The following is a 19620-nucleotide window of genomic DNA, read 5'->3' as shown; positions in this document are numbered from 1 at the left end:
ATTGCTTTTCATTGGTAGTACCGCCTCTCCCTAAGCATAAGCGCTACTTTAACTGAGGTTACTGTGATAGCTGATCATTGTGCTACCTATTAACTATGATGAATTATTAATGATTAGTTATTACTATTAATCACTGCTATAAGCACAGCAAGGACAGTGACTGTTAGGAAGACAAGCAGCACAGTCCATGTTTTATTCAGGATAATCTGGACCACACACTAGTTGGGCCTTTTGAGCACAGCTGTGTATCACAAACAACAAGGACAATATTCACTTTTTATCTTCCTTGCAAATTCTGTTCTATTTGTAGAAACTGAGTACAAGTTCTGCTCCCACCTCACAGGCCCACCCCCAGATGTCTACAGCAATACCTTCATGTAGAATGGAGCTCCAGGCACCTTTACAAACAAACAAACAAGCAAGCTTCCTTCACATCTATAAACACGCGTGGCATCTACACGAATACTACTGCCAGTCACCTTCTTGCTGGTGAAGTGCCAATTGGCCATAGCCTTAGAGAAAGTTCCCTTTTAACCTCCGGCTGTATTATCAAAATCCTGTGCATAAAACTGCGTTCCCTGTTGCAGGAATGAATAGACAGTTATTACCCAGCTCAAATGCTCCTCTTTAATGGCTCTTCATGAAACAGCATCATGCTTACCTATTTCTGGAGCATCCAGGCAAAAATAACCCTGTACAAAGCTAACAGTCCTTTCACAGCAACTAGGTAGCCACAGTAGAAATTATTTACCAAGGAATGCTAAATCGCACAGGCCCATTCCAGCTCCCTTTTCCACATAATTCTTCAGACCAATCTCATCAACAATGTGTCTTTGTATTTACTGTTCATAAACTCTGTTTTGTGCTGCCCTCTAATTTTCAGGAGTTGCAGGGCTACTTCCCAGAAATACATCAATATCTCAGAGAAGCTGGGATTTAAAACCTGGCTTGTTTCTTGGCATCCACAATGGCGCTGAGCTTTCTCCCATCAAGAAAAGGACATACGTGGGGGATTTTTTGGCTCATCTATTTGGGGGCAAGGAAAAAATTGCTTTGAACATGGGCTGAACTTAATCTTTGCCTTATAAATGACTGGCTGTTTTACATTCCAGCTTCATCCCTGCAACAAAATCCTGCACCTGTATTTTGCCACCTGTCCTATGAGGGGCCCGAGCCACTGTGAGAAAGACCAGCTTTCATTTTGGACATGGAAGACAAGATGTGTCGATGTTACGGGCATACAGACAGGAGCAAACAAGAGAAAAGTATGTACCAGAAGTGCAGGGGGAAAACGATGGATCACTGGCCTTTGCAATTTACCTAAACGTCCTTATGTCTAGATTATCTTCACTGATTAAGCCTTTCGTGGTGCTGTAGTAGAACCTTTGTCATTCCAGAATTTTTTCACTTTAATAAGTTACTATGGCTCAGATGGTACATGGAAGAGTGCAGGGAAACTTCAGTGCTTTCATAAATAACGCTCAGCTGCTTAAAGGCCCAGGGTGATGAAGGGCATTGCCCTGGGTACATCTGTGTGTTGAAGCATGGCATTAGCAGTAGGGTAGCCTGGCAATTCCCTTTCAGCTATGAGCAATTCTGCTGGCACGTGCACTTTGCAGAAAAGCAAAACTGCTGACATACACAATGTGATTGTAGAGCATCATACACATCTTACCAAAAAAAAAAAAAAAAAAAAAAAGTAAGGGCTCCCAGGTTGAAGTTTGTCTTTCTTACTGCTTTCTACACTGACCAGACTTCTAAAAAATGGTGGAATCAGAAGTTAGATAACACTCAAAATTACTGAATGGATACTACAAACTACGCCAGATGTTAACCTCTAGATAAAAAGGAAGCTGTCCCCTTCACCCATATAACAACCATCACTTACATTATAACAATAGCTAACTCTACCAAATATTTGAATTCTGTTCCATTTCTCATCAGAGACACTTTCCACTCAGATCCTGGCAATTTTAATTGAATGCGAGCTGATGACTTTTCGGGGAAGCGACCTTGAAAATCAGAAGCACAATTCTTCACAATGCTTCCCCAGTATAGTTACACAGAAGAATCTTAAGCCTTTTCAAAGGCCTCTTTGCACTTGCTAGACATAAGCTGCCCTTACGCCTGACTCTTGTATCCAGGATGAATTAGAACAAGCAGGAGAAGAAACATGGCAAAAAGCAAGGCCGTTTCCGCTCAGCGTTGATGAGCACGCACTTCCATGCATTTTGCACTTGCAGTTTAATCATGGAAATCATTCTGCACACTCCTACTGCTAATGACCTGATTGTTAGGAGAAAGGTGGGCCCCGGTCCTATTGACTGTTTACATCTTAATGTGCCCTGGTTTTGAAATCTATGTCCAGACTAGCTGAGGTTCTAGGGTGTTACATTTCCTCTGCAGCATCACACACTTTCAATCAGCATCAGCTCTTTAGCCATAATCGCTTCCTGCCCTGGCTTCTGCTCGGCACTGCAACTTGCTGCAGAACAGAACCCCCCCAAACCTGGTCTGTGTGCATGAAATGGTATAGATGAAGTGGTATTTAAGTGGCACTTGGCGAGAACCGGTTATATTCATTGGAAATGCTGTGAATGGGTTTGAAATGGTTGTAAATAGGTTTTCACTGTTGCATGTTTTTTACTGGTCTTCTGCATGCATGTTGTTTTAAATGCAATTTTGACAATCTGTCCCCTGTATCTGAGGGCACTACGTCACCTGCATGTTCCATCAGTGCAAATACTGCAGGTTCTTGCCATACGCCACCTGCAAGTCTGGCCGCTTCACAGAAACGTCACAGCATTCATCTGCACACAGGTAGGTTTCTGTCGCGACGGAGGGAAGACACAGTCACTCAATATGAGTGATCAGCAGACTTCGTTTATTGTCCCTTACAGTCACCTTTTATGCCTTCCTATAATTAGCTCATACATATTACAAAAGTTAAGCTCATTATTGGTTAGTTGCCTAAATACCAAGTCCGCCCCTAGTTTCTCTTCTGTAGTTATCTGTTCCCACCTGCAACATTCTTTTCCCACCGCGATCTTCCTGATATTGTGTAACAAGAACAGCCAAGGATAGTGTATTTTTGCTTTACTTCAGAGAAGCTGAGAGCGATGTGCATTTTTGTCCAGCCAGCTGGACTATGTCTATGTGACCCTTTTCAGCTAGCCAGTTATCCACAGGTTTCCATCTGCATCATAAGCAGAGCTGAAGTCTGAAATTATACAAGTGAGAGTTCTGAAAGACTTAAGCGCAAAAATCCAAAGCAAGAACCAACATTTTAAAATAACATTTTATGATAGAAAGCTTCCATATGAAATTCTAGTGCCCTAAAATATTTCTTGGTAGGGAATGTTTTCTCACAATTACTCAGTATTTCTTGTAATATGAATGACATGCACAATAATTGTATCTGTGTTAGAGAAAACTTCCCTATAATGGGCACTGCTCTAAAACCTGACTTTGTCCACATTCAACAGGTTTGTGTTCTGCTTTTTGTGGATTTCACTACTTCAAATCCAGCTTCTTTCATTTCTCCGCCTGTATAATCTCCGCTTGTTTCTATGCAGAGCACTGTAATCACTGCTGAGAAAATTGGCACTAAAGATAAAACTCAAGTACAAAACAAAAAGATGATGGTGGGACAACCAGTAAAGCTGTTTTGGTGGACAAAACCAGCGTATGCACATGCCCTTGTGCTCCCTTGAGTAATGAACACCTTTTATCAAAAAGTGCAAGTAGCAGACAAGGAGTTCAGCACTGAGTGAAATTTCTCGGCGTTCAGCAGCACCGTGCCTGATGTAAAGCTGAACGGCAGCAGCACGTTGTTCCGCTCAAGTTCCAGAGTTTCTGGAACGTTCTGCAAGGCTCCAGGAAGGAAGGTATTACCGCCTGGGTGAGGTCAGGCCCTTAGCGCTAGCAAGTAATTCTTGGCAAAAGTCTGAATGCTATTGTGTTTTCAGCTTTGATTTCCACCTTTGCCAATGAAGCTTTTATTTTCTTCAGGGACAACATTGCTACCGGAAGAAATGTCAGCATTTCTGCCATAACTAAACACTACTATAAAAAAAAAGGCCCCAGAAAAGGTCCCCAAGACAGAATATAGCACACTGGAAGAGGCTGTCAGAACAGGACTTCCAGGACAAATGCCCGGCTCTTTGCTCTCTTCTGTCATATGTTTTTAACCTAAGCCTGGTACAAGTTTTCCCTCCCTCCCTCAAGGCTTGGCCCACACAGATAGCACCTTCTGGCACATCTAGGTTTTGCGGTTTGTCTGTGCACACCCGATATATGAAGTATGTCTTATTATTTAAGCAACAGGGAAGCTAAGACTGATTTACGTGACACAGCTTTACTGGATCTTTACCGTGACTGAAGAACTCTCTTCCACTTAAAATAAGAACAATCCACAGATTTACTTTTGCGATTCTAATCAAGGAACTGCCGTTTCCCCAGAAAGCAGAAATAAGGACACAATTAGTAAAAATTAGTGGAGTTGCATGCACAGGTGCCAAAATGCACCACAGACCAAATATAACTGGCAAGCACAAACCGATGAACATCACCCCAAATAGAAGTAGGGTGAGAGAACCCCCAGGAGCACTCATGTCCAGTACTTTGTCCCTTGTCTTGCGCTTGAACTGGTGAGTGTGTGGCATTAGGGAGCTGTGCCAGCAAGGTCCTCTGCACAGCTTCAGCGACACCACGGCGGTTTCTGCCGAACTGGGTTTTGTGCTCCTTGCAGGGCATTGGGGGAGGGATGTGGGCCGCTTGGTGAGGAGCACATGGGGATTATACAGCAGAACCAGAATGTTGTACAAATCAGACTTTTTGTGTCGTACTTGATGGAGTGTGAGTCAGCAAAGTCCCGCAGTGCTGTCGCTCAGCTAGAAATGCATCAGTAGCATGGTCAGGATGTGCAGAGCACCTTGCAAAGCCCTTGGCCAAGAGGCAGGCTTTGGGAAATGGTTCTGTAAAGCCACCTGCGCTGGGCTTGCAGTTGCTTGCCTGCAGAGTATCTGTGTTAGTTGTGGAAGGCTCAGGAGTGCTGCCTTTGAACAACCTCTACATCCCTGATGCTGCACGATCCACAGGGACTGTGGGTAACCCAGTGAACTGGGATGCGGGTCTTCCTGATGGGGAGTTGGTTTGTATAATTCTCTTGCTTTGAATCTATTCTTCCCTGCGGTAAGTCTGACTTCAGTGAAGTCACTCCTGATTGAAAGGAGTAAAATTGTGGCTAAGCCCTAAGTAATCGGGCCATGTGAGTTGTTAGTGGCTGAAATGCCACGTAGCCCTTTCTTGGAAAATGAGCAGTTTCCTACTGTCTCGCAGTCATTTGGGAACGTGCCACGTGATTGGACTGTCAGAAAAGAAATAGCTGGTGTGCCTCTTGGTTTATGTGCACTTGTGTTATAAATGAACTGCTAATTTTTCTGCTGGGCAACATTTCCAATTTGTTACTCTTGCTGCTTCTGATTTGCACGTTTCTGTTTTATGGCTCCAGTTGTACAGCGTGGGTGTTCTCGTGCCAGCCCACGTTCCCGTGTGTTCTTGCGTTATGGTCTGACGGCCTCTGCTGAATTGGAAACCATTGTGGCACTGACCGGCAGATAAACAACAGACAGAAATACTTCCATTTGTGCGTCCTACAGGCTTATTAATAGTTTATTGTAAAGGAAGAAGGAAGTAAGAAGCACATAAAAACATAGCAGAGCTTATTCTGTGTTGTCCTCTTGCTCTTTTCACTGTAGCAATACACTGTTTTCCGGCAATGCAAGTTCAGTCTGTGAGGTTTGTGAAATTCATTACTGATGCTCCGTGGAGACTGAATTAATGCTCATTGATGACTATGGAATACGACAGGACAGCGAGTTATTGCATTACTGAAATGAAGTCCTTTAAAAGTCAGTCCAGCCCTGTTAGATGTTTTGTTGTGCACAGAAGCTATTCCAAGAATACTTTTAAGATGACTCTTGTGAGGAGGAAAGGAGCAGAAGACCAAGGCAAATGGCCCGGCGCCACATGAACGTGAAGCCAAGTGACTCATTTCAAAGACTCCTGCGAACCGGCAGGTGAGGGGGGCAGGCGCAGGGGCACCCCCTCTGCTGCAAACAGATCTTCATCCTCCGGTCTCTCCTGTCTTGTGATGGCCCTTATTTTCCAGCCTTTCTGATATCAGGGTTTCAGCGGGAGCTTTCCCTGCTTGGCTTGCCGTGTTACCTCATGCTACAAGGATCTTTTCTGTGCAGGTTGGCTGCTGCAAGGAGTTCAGTGAAGCGTTTGGGATAGGTTATGCAGGGAAACTGACATCTGAGTTTGGGGTTCTGGGCAGTTAGGGTTGATATTGCTGTGACAGTAATTGCTGTTAGCCTGAGTTTACAAAGAGCCTGAAACAACACCGAAGACGAGCAGCTGCTTCAGTCTCAGTGGGTGCCAGTTCAGATGCCAGTGGTGATACCTGGAAGGCCAGAGCTTGTAATTTACTGCTTGTCACAGGGGAGCACGAGAAGGGGAACCATCGTACAACTGTCTGTATCTTCCTTGAAATTGAGAGGGGAGTTGTATGAAGGATGAAGTCGTATTTGCATGAAAACCTATAGCCTGAAGCTGTGTCTAAACACAACAAACTTTAAAGCATAGATGGGATGCAACCCCTCTGTCATCCAGGCACGTTTATTTAGAAACCTGGTCTTAAACAGTCTGCTAAGGGTTTGCAGTTGCAAAGTAGAACAACATTTTGCACTGGTCTCAACTGTGCCCCTAGGCTGCAAGCGAGTGCGTAGCAGAGTTAGCGCCCTGGTAACACGAGGCAGTGCTGCAGTAGAGACTTTGCAACCTCTTACCCCCAAGGGAGGGCAATTCAGCTTTCAAAAGCTTAAGGGACCACAGCGACACAAGCAGCCAGCTTCTGCCTAGCACCCCTCTGCCTTGGCTTCCCCCTGTTTGGGCTGACGCTGCATTCAGCCTGGTGCAAGGTCCCACTTTGGTGGGGTGGTAGAGCGTGGCTGAAGGGTCAGCCCGCTCTGAAGGGCTGAGTCAAGCCTTGCACGGGATGCCATGTCCCACGGTGTCCCTGGAGAGGGGGCTTGGAGCATAATGTGCATCTGCAGGAATGGCGAGAGGCATCTCTCTCTCTCAAGGTCGTGGTTGTCTCTGTGAAACCAAATCCTTGCTGCTTTAGCCTTGCCCTCAGGTCCATGGAGAAATCCCGTGTGCATTGCTGTGCAGGTGGTCCCAGTGCCCCTCACCAGCAAGGGAGCTGGGAAGGCTGCCAGTGCTTGCTTTTGGGGGGAATTATTTCTTGGGCTCTTAATTGCATTGCTGTTGATCCATTTGCTCCTTAGCAATGACAACGACTTGACAATTACTTCCTTTTACTTCCTTCAAGTAGCTCCAGTTGTTGAAGTTCCTTTTTTCTTTATCCTCCTGCTGATCTGAACTTGCATCCTCCCCTGCCTACCTGGCACCTGAAAGAGGGAGCTAAGTAAATATGGCATGCCAAGACTTAATAAGGCAGGTAGCTTTCAATTGGCTTTGCAATGCCTTTGTTACAGTAGTGTGGCCAAAAGAACAACAACAACAACAAAAGCAAATAACATTCTTCGTTTGCTAATGAGTTTCTGAGGATCGAAACAGTGCAGGACGTGAAGTACCCAGATAACAGGTGCTTTAAATTCACATGGGCTGCCCATAGCTTTTACTTTAGAGGGCTTAGCTGCAAGATTGAGTACAAAATTGCCAATTCAGAATGACTTGCTGAAGGTGAAACACTTTCCTGAAATCTGGTATTAAATCATGCAGGTTGCTTGCTGCAGTTCCCTTCCTAGTATTTTACCTTCCAAATAGGAAAAGCAAAAGCCCTTGTGCAGTTTCTAGGGTGAATATTTGAGATGTCTAGAAAAAGAGATTATTCTTTTTGTCTTGGATGGGGCAGCATCTGTGTTGACAACCTTAAACCCCAGCTGAGCAGGTGGTAGGCGAGGTGCCGGGTGGCGGGTGAGGCGCTGGCTGTCAGCGCCTGTGTTAGAGCAATAGGTACGTGTCTGTGCCTGGGCTGGCTGCCTTAGGGCCCTTCCAGGAGGGGATGGGGATGGGAGCAGAAATCCCAGCCGTGGAGGAGTCTGGATCAGTTCTGCTGAAGGGAGTTTGCTGCTGTATGCAATTCCTAAATCAAAGTGCTTGCTGCTTCAACAATGACAAAAATATCAAATTAATTAAAAGCACTGAGGAAAACATCAGGGCAGCCGGTGAGTGATGAGAAGCAGAGCTTTTATCAGCTCATCAACAAGAGCGCTGCTGGGGGTAATGGCTCCTGGCCCTATGGCAGCAGTTTTACCACTGATTTCAGTGGGGGCAAGGTGATAGTTCCAGCGCAGCGACGCCACGCCATACATCTGGAGACTGCTCTGCTCATCTCTACAGTAACATGATTTTGGTAATTTGATTTGCCTTCCTGCTGCTAAACACCAGACAGCCGGGATGGGGGGGATTGCCTGGCTCTGTTCTGCAGAAGGCAGTGGCTGGCAATGCACAGCCGGCTTTGCTCTGGTGGGGTGTCTGAGTGTCCCCCGTGTGCAGCTCCCGATGCCGCCTGCCTGGGGTGGGTGTGCTAACCAGGCACCCCGTCACTTACTCCTCTAGAACAGACCTTACAGAGGGGTGTGATTAAGGCATCAGCCAGAGATGTCTCTGTGTCCCCTGAGGCTGGGTGAGATGTAAAGGGAAACGGAGTTCAGACACAGGAAGAACTAACACCCTTTAACTCTAGCGCAGAGCTGGCGTAGGCTGCTGAGGGCAGGGGTGGAACTGTTAGTGCTTTTAAGTACTTGTGAAACCTCTTGCAAAAACAGTTTGGGTCTGGAGCTGAGCCAGCTCTGGTGTGGGGAGATGGACCAGGTGGCTTTTGAAGGGTGCGTGTCCCCAGCCTTGGCCCTGTAACGCTGTGAGAAGGGGCAGGAAATACACCCGTACCCTACACTGCCCTGACGCTGCCGCAATTGTCTAATTCCGTACGTCACCAGCTTGTGAAGTATTTCCCCAGCGACTGACCGTTGATCACGTATGTGGTGAAGTCCTTTTGAAAACGTACCTGAGCATCCCCTGCCAAACTTCAACAAGGTCGCCGCGTTGCTGGCATTGGAGTTAGTGCTGTGGCACAGCTGGGTTCTCAGTGGTGCTTCCAATAGTCTGCGGTGGCGATTGAAGCAGGTTCCATTAGTGCTGTGATCCCTTGCACGAAGAGACTGTTCTGGTGTCTCAGAATCAAAGCATCAGATAATTGTGGTGCTGCCAGCTTGCTGCGAAAGCAGGTGAATCAGTGGGCTTGTTTCTTCTTTGCAAGTTAACGACCCTGTGCAAGTCATGCTACTGGAATGAAAGCTCATGAAGGTAAAAGGTACTATTGCGTTACTGAATGATACTGCTACAGTCCTAGAAAACAGCAGTTTTCCTTCTGCCGTGGGAATGGTGCTAAAAGCATTGTGCTGAGATTGTTTCTTTCCCTGCAGGTTTATTTCCACGAGCTCATCTGCATCACAGAAAGGGAGAAGTTTGTTGTGCCTATCCGAGCTATAGGTGCCCGAGCTATCCTGGACTTCCCTGACCAGGTGAACTTCTCAGCCTGTCCTGTCAAGTACAGCACCCAGAAAACGCTGCTGGTTCGCAACGTTGGTAACCGGGTGGCCCGCTACTGCATCAGCACGCAGAGGTAGGGAGCTCATCTCTTTTTGTGCAAAACACTGTTCTGTGATAATAGGAAACAGCGACAAAAAGGAACCAGAGCATGTGAGCTGCCGTGCTGCTGCCGTGGCTGGAGATGGGCAGGGCACGTGGGTTTTGCTGTTGATTATAGTGTTTGAAGCATGGCGCAACCTCTGCTTAAACTCTGCAAGCTGCAGAGTGGAGTTTTATAGTGCAACGGTGTCTTCAGAGCACAGTCGTGCAAGGCTGATTCTGTTAGACTGAAAGAGCAATTGTAAGAAGGCAGCTGGACTGCCCTTGGGCTGTGGAAGATCCTGCGGGGCAGACGACAGCTCTAGGAGCTCAGTTCCTGCAGACCAAGGGCAGTGCTAAGAAATGGGCAAGCTCTGAGCTGGTGGAAGAGACATTTATCAGCAGCTTTATCAGCAGTTTGTCTAGAGTAGCAAGTGCAATCAGAGATGATAGATCAAAGCAATTGGTATTGAGACCCTGACAAAAACCCTGTGGGGTCCAGAACCTGGTTTTCCAGTAGGTTTGATCTGGTCCCTGGGATCCAATACTCTTCATTAGAATGAGCTCTTAAGTGGAGATGAGCTGGCAGCAGCTTCAAAACTGCACTTTAGCCCCAAAGCAGAATGCCAATGGGCGCACAGGCAAAAGGTGCAGCAAATACCTGGTATGTGGGGTGGGAGCCTCTTGTAGAGCTTTGTCTCTCTCAGATCTCCTGGAAAGTGCTCTAGCACTTTGTAGTAGCTACCGGCAAGCTCCTTGATCTTCAGTACCTTCTGAAATGGGTATGTGGCCCTGTTGGCCAAATATACGCGTTCCTTGGGAGGCCACAAGCACGTGGTATTTCGGCAGTCTCCTGGTCAAGCGCCCGATGTGTGCTGTGTCGTGGACAGCCTGTACTGTTCCTGTTGGTCTCAGAAGACAGTCACTGTTTTTCCAGTTTGCTGAACTGGAGAAGGTAATGCATTTTGGACACTGCACCTGCAAGGAAACCAGTTCAGCTGGCTGGTAGTTAGCTCCGAGTTGCTTGGTCCCAGAGGTCTTGATGCAGGAGCTGAGGTCCAGAACGCAGCAAAGACCGTCTGCCTTAGTGCACCTGAGTTGCTTCAGTTTCTTCCCCAGGAAAACAGGGGTCAAGAGAAGGCTCTTTGCTCTTTCTCCTGGGAAGCATGAGGGTCCAAGAGGCTCCTACCAAAGCCTGGCAAGGCTATGGAAGCAGGCTTCCAGGATGCTATTCAAGCAGGCTGCTGCTTGTCACTGTGGAAATATGTAGGCAGGACCTTGTAAATCCCTGTACAGCTTCCCTCTGGGATTTCCAGATCTAGTCGTCACCACCAAAACAAGTACCCAGTTGTGTCTGGCATCTCTTGGCAACGTCCTTGCCAACTGTTCTGTTGAGTGATCCAGCGTATGTTGAATCCTGCTTGATACGATTTTTATGCTGAAGTTCAGCAATTGAATGTTTCAGTCCTGATTTGCAACAAAGGGATGGGAAGCGTTACGAAAGCTTTATTTCAAACTACACAAGAAAGTACAATTCTGAATAACTGGATTGCATGTGTGCAGAGATCAAAAGCTGGTAAGATTTCCCATGTCAGCCAAAGGCATCTCTTCCATTTCGTTACGAACTTTTGAAAGCCAGTTTGAAATTTCAAACTGATGATCTTTGAATATAAGCAGCGTTTTATTTTTTTATTCTAATTAGGTCACCCCCACTTTCCTTCAGATTTCTTTTTAAATACTCTGAGGTTCCTGTCTTTTTGCTCGGTCTTTTTTGTTTGGGTTTTTTTTTTTGTTTTGTTTTTTGTTTTTTTGGCTTTAAGTGTTCAGCAAAATGTCATAATGAATTCCTCATTGGGAACTTTCTTAAAGGTTCCTCTAATGCCTGTCTGTCTACCATCTGCCTATATATATGCACAGGTGTATAGGAAATATTGGAAATTTGGGGAACATGTGAAATGGAATTGGGCTGCTGGAGAAGATAAAATCATAGAATAACTTTGGAAGAGACCTCTGGAGATCATCTGAGCAAACACAGTGCTCAAAGCAAGTGTCAAAGTTTGACCAGGTGTGCACACAACACGAAAAGTAAGACCAAGTGATACCAACCTTCGTCTTTCCTTCTCAAGGCTGTGCAAAGCCATTTATCCCAGCATCTCCCTGTACGTCCTGTGCTGCAGCCCCTAAGCTCCCTTTCCGTAGAAAGGTTTTCGTGCCCACCAGCCTGTACTGCCAGGGATTCTTCCACCCCAAATACAGGTGTTTGCATTTCCCATCCCTCGGCTGCATGCAGTTCTGCTGTGTCCCCTGAATAGCAGCCCAGCAGTCCGGTATCTCGACTGTACTCCCCCAAGCTTGCCTGGAAGCAGATCTCAGTGCAGCACTGCCTTTTCCTGATGTTACATTGTGCTGTGCTGTGCTACGGGGTTAGAGAGGATCTGTCTGAGAAGCTCCATTTAGGAATGTCCCATCAAGCTCTGGAAGCTCAGGAAAGGATCCTACATGGCACAGTGCTAGGAGCCGCCTTGCATCCCTCCCTGCAGTACCCATTATACTACATGGAGGCGTGGGATTGGAGAGTTACCATGGGATGTACAGGGATGTGACAACAGAGCCTATGTGCAGGGAAAGAGGGAAAGAGAGAGCTTGTCAGATGCTGGCTCTGTGCAGGATTTTTTCAGTATGGAGATGGAGTCTTGGATGCTTTGACCTAACAGACTGTGTTTACTGGAATGGTTACAGTGCTCGACTTTGGCTTTTATACCATTACCAAAAAATTCTGTATGCCAAAATTAAATGATCTTTGGTTTTTTTTTCCTGCAATAGGTCTTAGTTGACAGATGAGGCAATTCAAACCAGTAATTTTACTGTCGGTTTTGGGGTGGGAGGCAGTTTTTAATGAAATCAATTCTCACAAACTCAGATGATTTTATAATGCAAATTAAGGCACCAGTGGACTAAAGGGGTTGTGGCTGTAGAAGAGAACCATACCATGGGACGAAGTATGTTGCAGCCTCCTTGCACACTGCACTGACTAAACGTATGGTTGCAGGAGAAAAGGCAGCGCGGTAGTCGGGAAATCCTGAGCCACAGAATTGTCAGCGTTGTTCACTTGTCAGTTGTGTTTCTGACTTGTCAGGAGTATTTTGCCCGTGGTATCCTCATGGGATTTAACTTTTGCCCAGCTTTGTCAAGATGGGGAGCTGATGCCTGGTGAAAGCAAGCAAGATGTAAACACCAAGACAGATCACAACGAAATTGCTTACTAATCTGGTGGTGTTCCCTTTCTGAAGGGCAATTACGGGCAAGATCTCAGCAGGTTCTGGCGGGAAGGTCTCCCTCAGATTGGTGCAGCTAGATGAGTTTATACAAGCTGGGGATTGCAAGGCACCGCTGGGAGATCTGGACCTGTGACAGTTTAGATGTTGTACAACAAAGCAAACGTACAAATGGGCATAGTTAAAAAGGATGTCAGAAGAGAAGCTGTTAAAAAACCTCCAAACCTTATCTTTCCTGTCTTTTCAGGAGCAGTAGTTATTCATTACAAGGGTAGATCTAACAGGACAAGAATTATCCTAAAGAGCAGCTCACAATTAATGGCTAAAAGGCCAGAGTTTAGCCTGCCAGCTTCATCTCTTGGCAGTGGCTTTCATGTGGCTATTAGTGTGTCAGGGACGTTTCCTTAGCATCTCTTATCTGTAGGCTGCAGGGAACAGCTTAGTGACGTGCACTGAAGTTCAGAGTTCAGGTTAAGCATGGAGCTTACATCCCTCTGGGTCTTGGAGAACCAGGTCTACGTGAGGGATAACAAGCTCCTGCTACAGCAGGAACCAAGTTGTCCTGTGGGTACAGCGTGGGGTGGGAGGCAGGAGGTGCAGCGTCTGACTTGCGCTCTGTTTCTCAGTCCTGAGAATGAGTCCTGACCTCGGTGGGATCCTCTTCTCTGGTAATTTGAAGATGTGAAGGTATCTACTTTCTCGGGCATCCCCTGAAGTCATCCTCGGGAGTGTCATTCCCATCCCAGCTATCTGAGGGCAGGGGTATGCAGACAAGGGGATGGAGTAGGAAGGGGATGGGGTGGGAGGTAGTGCTGAAGTGTGGCCCTTAACCAGCAACTTTTCTGTTCCGGCAATGTTTCTGGTAAAAACAACAAAATAAAAGAGGTGGGGGGGAATTTTTCTGTGCCTTTCCCCCAGCAGGCAGTGATGCCAGCCAAGCACCAGCAGAGCCCTGCCCAGTATAACCAGGCACAACCCCCAGTGCAGGTACAGGGCCATGGAGAGCAGTCCGGTTCTGAGGCTGGTGGCACCTTGGCTTTCCTCCTCCCTCTCAAAAGTCTCAGGTCCAGCACGTGAACACTGCAGGCCCAGTGCTTCCCCATTAGTCACTGGTGATGTTCTTGCTAGTTGTAATGGGAGCAGGTCAGGCCCCTAATTGCAGCAATATCTCCTTAATGAGCAGGAACTCCAGCAATTTCATCAGCTGTCACTGCTTACATGAACGAAGCTCAGCGTGCACATGGCTCCAGTTTTTCACATTATTTTTGTGGGCTGCATTCCCCAGTCACTGGGAAACTCTGCAGAACATATTTTTAAGGTTAATTGACCACCAGCAAAGCGCTAAACCAAATAACTTTTGCTTTCTAAGTGAGGCTGTACAAGAGCCACAAAGCCCAGCTGCTGTTGTGCAGAAACATGCTGCATCTGACTTTCCCCTGAGCATTAAAGGACTGAATTATGTGTCTGTCAGCTGAGAGCTGTTTACCTGGCCACAAATCATAACTGCTCTTGTTAAATCCAAAGTACACCAACACCTTTTCATCATTATTTCCAACGCATTGCACAGAATTTCTCTAGTACGCCAAGCAAACAGTTACCAAGCCTGGATCACAACCCAGAGCCCCAGACTGCATTGCTTGTGAATACACCGAAAACCTCCTGTTAAAGGTGCCTTGAAATGCTCCTGGTAATGGTGCTTCATTTAGCTAGAGATTTAATTGTTCAGGCTGTAAATGGGTACTCCTTTTGTGTCTTGTTTTCTTGTTTCTGTATCACTCCAATGTGCCTTTGCACTCCTACAGATTTTTCTTGGCTTAGAGCAGCTTTCATTGAAATGCTGATAAAATGTGCCCTTTCTTAGGCAAAACCAGGATGCTTTCAAGGTAAAAAAAAAATAAAAAAAAATAAAAAAAATTAATTCTGCCAATTGGAGTTTAATTATTTTCTGTTCTTCAAGAATAAACTTCTGTTCTCCCTGTCTGATTTCCAGGCTGTAATCTCACTGGGACAGGTATCACCTTGACATTTGTATCTCTTGAGGTTTATAGGTGGCAGGAAAAGACGGATTCCTGAGGAACTCAGTGTCAAGTTGTGCATGCAAATAACTCTTGCCATCTCTGTGCCCTTCAAAAACCCTCCTCCGATCGTACCGCTAGCAGTCAGACTCTTGAGCCTTGCTGCAGAGAACTGGATGCAGGGTATGGGGGAGATGAGGTCATTTTATAGCTTAGGATCTTTATAGCTTAGGCTGGAACTCTTCAGGAGTTGGGTCGGTGGCTCAGTTCCTGGCCCTGTATGTTCTCTTTTTCTGCTGCTGACTGTGGTTTCTTGGCCCCTTGCTAATAGAGGTGAGCTGGAGTGAGCTAGACGGCAGAAGGAGCGTAGTCCCCAAATGTCCCACAGTAATCCTGATGTGCCTCTCTGTGTTGCAGCCCTTTCTCTGTTGATCGCTCTGCTGGGACTCTTGGGATTGGCGATGCCATGCAAGTAACAGTGGACTTCCACCCACAGAAGACTGGTGATTATTCCGGGTCCCTGACAGTACACTACGACACAGGTAAGGTCTGGGCGCTGCATGGTGCCCAGTCTCTGCGTCCTTCAAAACAGAGACCTTTCAAAGCAGAAAAATGTGAAGCTTGCTTTGCAGACTACTTCTAAAACCTTGTATTTCAGAACCTCAGTATGTTTTGGTGCTTCAAGTGAGCAGGTAAGGGACAAAGGCTGAGTGTGCCCTTGTTCTGTGTGGCTGTGTGCCGGCCTCTCCCTGGGGGATGCTGGTGTCGGCTCGGTGCTCTCCACCCAGCCCCCCCATGACTGTCATCTACCATCATTCCCTGTTGTCCTGGTCACCTTAACTCCCTCTCCAGGTGTATCTCCCCTGTCCCGGCTTTGCCTCAAAGAAAAGGGACAAATAGTTGGTGTTTAGGGGGGCTTTTAAAGTGCATCCCCTCAAGCAGGAATGAGGTTTTTTGGAATCCGGTTTTGCTGGGAGTTGCTGAGTCGGAGGCGGGAGGAACCTTGATTCTCCGTTACGGTGTGCATATGCACGTGTGAAGCTTCATTCCTTGGCGGTGCTATGTTTGAAGCGCGACGTGGGAATGCGTGCCTCTGTCAGACTTGCTGCAAAGCCACTGTCTCTTACACATCTGTCCCCTGCACTGCTTCTACGTTGTTTTGCCACAGACCCTTGTTCTTTCTTTTTGCCCTCTACCCACCTGCATCCCACAGCTCACGACATCAGGACTAATGCCGCCAGGACTTGAGGGCTCTTGGGATTTGGGAGGAAGAGCTCGCTGCCTCCTGAGATAGGTGTAAAATTTATATTAGGCTAGCAGAAGCCAAGATCAGGCCACAGAAACACCATCAGCTTTAAGCTTCACTCAAGAGTAAGCGGGGAATATCTTTAGGAAAAGGCGTCATGTTAAAATGCTTCTGTCGGCCTTGGCTCAGCAGGGGTACGTTGTGGTGCCGAACGAGACGCTTCCTCAGTTGCATGAAGGCACTTGGCGTGTGTTTCCTCTCGCCTGAGAGGGAGGTTTGTTTTGTCCCTGTTCCTCAGCGTTGGTCCTTGGAAGCGTGGTGTCCTAACCGAGGTGATACTGTGTGCTGCTTTAGCCCGGCAAAGAGCATTTTAGTTGTCTTGATTTGTGGAAGTTACAAATGCTCCTGTATCTTCCAAACGCTTATGTAGCCTTACGACTTATTTCAGCTTTGTCTAATGTTTTCCAGTTATTGACATATTCACGGAGAATGGTTTATGCTCACTCAGAGGAGCTTATTGTTTTGGGTAACAGTTTCTAGGAAGAATAAATGAAATATCAGCTAGGGAAGCACAAAAAAGTGCCTTATTTGTATGCCTATACAGAATCTATAGGATGAAATTGAGAGGGCTAGAATTTCTCTGGGGCAGATGAGCAGTAACAGTGGAGATTAGGGCCGCAGGGTTTATACTTTGTGACGGAACAGAGTGAGTAAATAATTAGGGCCAGGATCTTTGTGGCTTGCTTTGAAAAACCTGAGAGTCTTGTTCTTACTGAAACAGCTGGTTCCTCCATAGTCAATCTTTGCAAAAGTGATTTGTGTGGGTAGGCCACGGAGATAAACTCTCTGCTGGCTCTGAGATGGGTGATTTCCCAGGAACATGGGCAGCTCCCTGGGAGAAGAACCCAGGATTTCATTCCTGCCTGCCAGTACAATGTGGCAGTTATTTTGAAATAAACTACGAATTGCGAAGGAGAGCAAGGGGATAATGAAGGGATTATCTCTCTAGCTTTGAAGCACACAGGTAAGTGAAAGGCTGCTGAGATTAATTGCTAAAGTGAAGCAGAAACGTGTAATCAATCAGTCTTTCGAGGTGTGGTGCAGAGCTTATTGCAGGAGTAGTGCAGAGCACCAGACAGCGTTCCCTGACCTCGCGCGGCGAGCCCTGGCTAATGTGTCCGGCACCACGGCAGGCTCCCTGCGACGTGCGTACAGAAAGCAGCTGGGTTGCTCTTTCGGAGCCACCAACAGAGTGTTTATTAAGAAACAGAAGTGCTAAGAGCAAACCAGCAGTTTAAGGTGTTGGGAGGCGTTTCCTTCGCTTTGCTGTGTATCGGTACTGACTTGCTCGCAGGCAGCAGTAGTTCTCAATGGATCACACCCTTCTTAGGGTGACTTACGCAGAATCAGGTGAACATTGCTTAAATTTCTGCTGAAGCTGGGTCAGATCTGTCCCTAGCATTGCTTAAGCAAGCATGGAGCTCTTCCATGTGAACAAGTCACAATTTTTCCCTTAGCGTATGATTTGGTTGATTTACATTGTGTCCTTTGGGCTGCTTAGGAGCACAGGTACTGTCCCCTGGATAGACTGTGTGTGTGGTGGCGGTTCTGTTGCTACAAATTTATGGATGAGTGTGGAGAAAATGTTTGCTGCTACGAGCGTAATGATTTACAATGAAAACTTGTCCTTCAGTGCTTTACATGCCTAAACTCCTCCTTTTCACCTGTGTACATGTGTCTGGGTGTGAAAAATCCCAGCTCGTACTGAAATGAGGGTGACTTGGGATGTTCTGGGCTCCAGCATATCCCTGCCCAGCACCTTAACATCAGATTATGGTACTTGAAAGGGTTTCTGAAACCTGCGTGCGAAGCACTCGTACAGGTTTGGAAAAGGTTTCAATTCCACTGAAAGTCCTGTCGGTCGCTTGGCCTTTCCCAGATGACGTTCAGCCCACCCTGTGTGGACCGTGTGGATGTGGGAAAATAAGTTTATGGAGGTAAGTCCTAGTCTCAACCAAGTCAGTATTCATAAAGTTTCGATATTCTTTCAGCTGTCAAGTCCTGCTCAAGTGAGATGATGCCCAAGCTGCTTGCCCTGAGTGCTGCTGATTGTACACCAAACCCAGTTTGCTGCAGTAACAACATTTATTGCAACCTGGCAGCGTAGCACCAGCTTGGTGTGGGAAGGTGAGCTTTGCTCAGGGACACGTGGCTGAGGAGATGCATGACGGGTTCCCAGAGGTGTGCCAGAGGTGCAAAGCAAATCCACCAGTCCAATGCCATCCAGAAACAATAACATCTACGGCAGGTGCTCCATGCAGGTGCAGAAGGCTGCCAGAGACAGAAGGTGCCGGAGAGATGCTTGGAGTTGTGAAAGGAGAATTGCTTCTCTACTCAGAGCTCCCTAAATGCTGACTCACATTAGATTCCTGTCTCCAAAGAGTACCTAGTATAGTATGATGGGTGGTCTTCAAGGTGTAGGACCAGATCCTGTGCCTGTATGTGGGTGCCTGCAGTGCCCACTGGCCCTTGTGGCAAGGTGCTACAACACGCTTCTAGCCCAGGGGATCTGTGTTGCGGTATTGAAATTCCTCTGTGCAGTTTTTCCCCATCGGTTGCTGCATCCCTTGGCATCTCTTTGTCAGCACAGAAAACTTCAGTAATTAGCAAAGCACCACTGAGCTTGTGCATGGCTGACAGGCGCTATATATTGAGATGCTTTTATTGCTGTCAGTAATAAAAGTAATGATGCAGATGGCTCTCTTTCAGTAGCTCCGTGAGTCTAATGCAGAAGCAAAAGCCTGGGGGCAGGATCTCACCCTCTTTGAGGGGGGAGATCAGAACCCATACCCATAGGAGTATTTTAGAAGACAGCATACCCAAGAGGAGGCAGCCCTCAAGCAGGACTGTCTATTCCATTACTCTTCTGTCTCCCCTTGGTTCAGAGCCCCAAAAAGTGGTTTCCCCAGAAGAGAGGTAACGTGTGTGGCTCAGGAGTAGTTCTCGGTGGTTTTAGTCCTGCTGGAAGCCTCCAGCCTTGTGCTAAAAGCCTGCTGAGGAACCATCTAGGTGTTTGGCAGATGAATGCCCTGTTTTCCCTCAACTTCCCACACAACTTGCAGGAGGGCTGACAGCTGCTGAGCAGGAGCTGTGCTAAAGCAAATCTTGGCTTGTTTGCTGTGGATGGCAGACCAGGCTCAGAGCATCCTTTGTGGTTCTGCACGCCCAGGGCACAGTTGGGGGAGTTCAGCCTTGGCCCCTCAATTACTTGCTTCAAGGGCAAGTAGAAAGTGCGAGCAAAGTCTGATTCTGGCTCCGTGGTTGTTAATCACAGTGAGTTTTCCTGCGCTGGCTCAGTTCCTGT

Source organism: Falco punctatus (assembly GCF_963210335.1).
Source record: "Falco punctatus genome assembly, contig: scaffold_23, whole genome shotgun sequence".
NCBI lineage: Eukaryota > Metazoa > Chordata > Aves > Falconiformes > Falconidae > Falco > Falco punctatus.
This window is presented reverse-complemented; position numbering follows the sequence as displayed.